This window comes from Triticum dicoccoides, chromosome 5A, assembly GCF_002162155.2.
Source record: "Triticum dicoccoides isolate Atlit2015 ecotype Zavitan chromosome 5A, WEW_v2.0, whole genome shotgun sequence".
Classification (NCBI taxonomy): domain Eukaryota; kingdom Viridiplantae; phylum Streptophyta; class Magnoliopsida; order Poales; family Poaceae; genus Triticum; species Triticum dicoccoides.
In genome coordinates, this window is record NC_041388.1 from 383,562,794 (window position 1) to 383,567,605 (window position 4,812).

The 4,812-nt window shown below is 48.5% G+C and overlaps 2 long non-coding RNA genes across 2 annotated transcripts in view; one reads left to right on the top strand and one right to left on the bottom strand.

Annotated features, from left to right (window-relative positions):
* LOC119301668 overlaps window positions 1-4,329 on the bottom strand; it is a 6,616-nt gene extending 2,287 nt beyond the window's left edge. The window contains exons 1-2 of the long non-coding RNA XR_005147142.1: window positions 3,907-4,329; window positions 3,525-3,821 (exon numbers count right to left, since the gene is read on the bottom strand). This is a non-coding gene — a long non-coding RNA (uncharacterized LOC119301668). The remainder of the gene's footprint in view (window positions 1-3,524; window positions 3,822-3,906) is intronic.
* Window positions 491-2,882, top strand: LOC119301667. The gene is made up of 3 exons (XR_005147141.1): window positions 491-1,165; window positions 1,475-1,562; window positions 1,934-2,882. It is a non-coding gene; the product is annotated as an uncharacterized LOC119301667 (long non-coding RNA).
* Window positions 4,330-4,812: the final 483 nt, after the last annotated feature.

The following is a 4,812-nucleotide window of genomic DNA, read 5'->3' on the forward strand; positions in this document are numbered from 1 at the left end:
GGGGGTCTTTAAATAGGAATAGAGGGAGCTAGGAGAGTCCAAATGAGGTGCGGTTTTCAGCCACGCGATCGTGATCGAACGCTCTAGATGATGAAGCAGGTTTAGGTGGGTTTTGGACCAAATTGGAGGGGTGTTGGGCTGCAACACACACGAGGCCTTTTCGGTCCCTTGGTTAACCGTTGGAGTATCAAACGAAGTCCAAATGATACGAAACTTGACAGGCGGTCTACCAGTAGTAAACCAAGGCCGCTTGGCAAGTCTCGGTCCAATCCGGAAATGTTTAATCCCCACACATGAAAGAAAGCTAGAAATGACCACCTGAGGAGAACGAAGCGCCGGAATGCAAAACGGACAACGGGGAAAATGCTCGAATGCATGAGACGAACACGTATGCAAAAGCAATGCACATGATGACATGATATGAGATGCATGACAACGACAACAACACATGGAGACAAAGACCCGAACCCGAGAAAATAAAATAACTTAACGCCGAAACGGCAAGAGTTGGAGTACAAATTGGGAAAGTTACATCCGAGGTGTTACAATGCATTTGTTGGTAAAAGTGTTCATCACCGACACTTTTTTCGTCCCAAACTATACCTACACATAGATTCTCGGTGTTATGTAGGCTCTTGACACATTATCTGTCGCCAAAGCATCATCACACCACCGATGTAATTTCCGTCAGTAGACACAAGCTTTACTAATAGGCTGTGTGTCGCCGATTCATTACGACTGAGAAAGTGTCGGGATTGTTTAGGTTGGGTCCACCCGAGAGCAGTGGACAGGCCACGCAAAACGCCAATTCCCAAATAATGAAGTCGTTCCCCTCTCATCCCATGTCCCGCTGCCCACACGCAACACACACCCGTAAACCTAACCCTCCCGCGCCGTCGCCTCCGACCTGCGCGCGGCCGCCGCCGCCACGACCCCGCCTGCTGCTCCCCTCGCGCTCGTCATCGGACCCCGGGCATCCTTTCCCTCAGCCCACAGCCGCAGCAGCGCCGTCCGCGACAGAGGAGCATCGTTCGCCCACGACCCACTTCTGAGGAGCAGCAGCACCGTCCGCTGCTGAGAAGCCGCCCGTCGTTCTTCTTCCTCCAATGGCGAAATCTGTACCGGTTGAGCCCCATTGCGCTACCCCACCTCCAGACCTCGACAAGTAAGCTACAAATCTTCCCGCTGCCTGCTCCCCTTGTTCTCTCCCATCTCCATTGTTGGCCACGAGGTCAAATTAGGGTTTAGAAATTAGATAGTACATGAGCTTAATCGAAGGGGAAAAATAAACATTTGACCACCAGTTAGTATAAGGATTCAATCTTTGGTGGTTGGAGTCAAGATCCACTCTAGCTCGCAATGAATTTGGATGGGAGCATGTTTCTGTTTGAAGGGAGGAGAGAGATGGATAATGCAGGGAAGAAGTAGCATGCTTTACTAGCTTGTACTGACATTGGAAGTATGACCTTTCCAGGTTTAAGGGGCATGGCATGTTGGCACCAGTCACAGCCGCCGGATGGCAGAGCAATGATGTGCATCCGCTGATTAATGAGAGATCTGAGGTGCGACTTTTTAATTATAGCATTATATATGTTTACTTGTCTTGCAATGTAGCATTCAGTTTTGGAAATGGGAGCCAAGATGTGTATTACTATATGCTAGGTTGTGAACTATGTACCTATGTTTGCCTTATACAATGTTAAACTACATATGCAGGGTTCTTATGTTTATGGCATCAATGGGAATAAGTATCTAGTTTCTCTAGCAGTACTATGGTTTACAATCTTTGGAGTGTTTTTTTTGTGATTATGTACCACAGAATTCTCCATTCTTTCGGACAATACCCTGCATCACCATTTTATTTGTGCGTTTAAGAGTAATGTGTAAAGTCTAATTTCATTCAACTTCCATGAATGATTCATGATTTCTACAGGTGGTAGTTAGCCTCCATTAGTCAAAGCTGCAGCTGAACAATTAAACAAGTTGTTGAGGAGCTGCCGCCTTGCTACCAAGGAGAATCAGCGCAGCCCGCTGCCATGGACCGCCATCCGCTAGCAAGGAGCAGCACTGCCACTCACGTCTGAGGAGCACCATCTGGCCCGCTGCTGAGGAGTACCATCTGCAGTCAAGGAGCAGCACTATCGTCGGCTACCAAGGAGAATCTTCCACCGCCGAGGAGCAACAGCTATATCCGCCGCCGAGGATAGCCACGCCATGCTGCCATCCACTTCTGAGGAGCACCATCCGCCCCACTAAGGAGCAGCAGCTTCGTTCACCACGGAGGAGCAGCCACGACATCCCACACAGTGGACAATCACCTTGTTTGCATCTAAGGAGCACCGTCCACCCCGCCGAGGGGCAGCAGCGCTGTCCGCCGCCCAGGAGCAGCCGCGACGTCCGCTGCTAAGGAGCCACCCGTCGTTCTTCTGCCACCGGCATCTTCTGTCCCGGTTGCCCCCTTTACATGCCCTGCCTCTTGGACCACAAAGGTAATATGCAAATATTCTCTTATCTATCTCCCCATATGTTACTAGCTGTAGTTCACATTGTTTGAATGGTTTGTGTCCTGAATCCCTATAGCATGCCTCACGTGAACTTGTTTCGATATCTGTATTATGTGCTTACTGCTACTTTTTTTTCATTTCCATTTCAATGAGTTAGATCTCTTCTTCTACTTACGATTTCCCATAGGAGTCAGATTAGATGATGAGATATGGTACTTGGAAAAATAGGGTTATAGATCTGCAACTCATCAGGATGGCAAGCTGTTCACATTCGATTACCAGCCACTTCTATATTTTTCATCGTTCCGATTGTGTTCTATTAGTCGATCAAGCTCATTTCCATATGTTTGGATTCTAATTTTTCTTGTGGCTGACTGTGCCATGTATGAGTAGGCATGCTTTTATTTTTCTGAAATTTGTTTCTTGCGGTTACTGTTTGTGCAATATGAGTTGGATTTATGTACTCATGGATGACTGTTTGTGCAGATAAGCTACAGCCTACAAGTAGTTTTCCTTTGTCAAATTTTTCCAAGCATGTGTGATGTTTTATCAGTTTTTTATACAGAAGGAGTGGTACGCATAATTTTCTTGCCAAGGTCTCCATGATTTGTTGATACACAAGTATCTTCTCTTAGAGATGGGCTCTTGCTAATGCACACATCAATATGCAAACTTCCCCACTCTTACCCTACATAATGACAAAGCAAACTTTACCAGCTTCATCGCTTATGCACTGTCAAAAATTTGGCTTGGCGGCAGTAGCATAATAATGTGAATCGTCAATCACAGAGACCAACAATTTCATGCATTGGAGTAGTATTTTTTCCATCGTTAATAATGTTATTAAAATATAAATTAACCAGCAGAAACCTTTGTTGAATGAGCCACCAACATTTTCAGCAATTAACAAACACACAGAATACTAACCAACGGAGGGGAAATGCATGTATATTCTTATCAACATTCAACCCACATACATTATTTGGTAACTGTGAATGACTAATTTTTGCAAGTACGTACCTTCTAGTCCATCCAGATGTTGCCTCAGCGACCTCATCTTTGCCTCCAGAATCCCCCACAACAGCGTCATCTGCACTAGCCTGAGACGAAGCAGATCCTTGGGCGCCAGAGCTCTCGAACACTACCGCTCTTGCGCCGCGTACTGGGGCCTGAACATGCTTCTCCAACGGAGCACCAGTTCTCTCTAGCATCCCTAGCCTGGACATGAATCCTGATGACACTTAGCCATTTTGTTCTATCTCACCGGCGGTCCTCCTTGATTCAGCAGAGGGGGGCGGAACAAGGCTTTGTGCGCATCTGGAAAACAAATCTTGCCGATGTGATTCAAAAACTAATCGACACTCCATCAAATTGAATACGGTAGCAGATCTCGCGAACTCACCCTGATAGTTCAGCGTTGCCAAGGAATTCCATGGTCCGCTTGTCTCCTCCAGACTAGCTATGGTGGAAATCTTCGGGGACAGCACCACGCAAAGAAACTTTGGGCGCCCAGCGGAAATCTGGAAGAAGAACTGGATGGGTTTGGATATGGGGGTGGTTGGGGAGGAAAGCTCGGGCCTGGCATATCATTAAACCAGCTGAGCACTGTTCATCTTCCTTCGCTTGCCTAAAGTGCAGCTACTTCTGTACCTAGCATTAAATCTGACGTGTTATGTTCTGACTCAATACAATACTGTATTACCACCAGCCCTGTGTATATCGAATCCTGAACTTTTCGAAAAGCCAGCGTGGACAGCAGCATGGGAATCACAATCCTTATATGAGCGGGTGAGATAACGTCCTACAAGGCGCTCGTCCGCTGAAAATGCGCTCTGCCTCTCCCTCATGCTATTGGAGCTTGAGAAGAGATGAGGCCCTCGCGCACTCCTCCTCCTCCGCTCGCCTCGCCACGCCATGCCTCGTCACGACGCGACGCGCCGCGGGTTGTGGGATTGAGCCGAGCCGAGCTCACTCCTATGCGCTTCTTTTTGTCGGTCAGGAACGGAGAGTCTTTGACAAGTAGGGCCACGATCTGAGACGTCGGATCGTGGGCTACCGACTTGGACGTGGGTTCAGCCCATGTCTCTCCACGCGCGGCCGCACATATATATGTGGGACGCTGCCAACCCTAGCCGCCACGAAACAGAACGCATCTCCGCCTCCACGCCCACGCCGTTCCTCTGCTGCTGCTGCCGCCGGCGACTCCGTCCCGGTCACCGCGTACACGGTTGATGGGAGAGTAGGCCTCCGAAACCCCGCTTCTCCGGTTCCTGTACGGGAGAGGAGCGATTAGGTTTTTGGGTAGCGA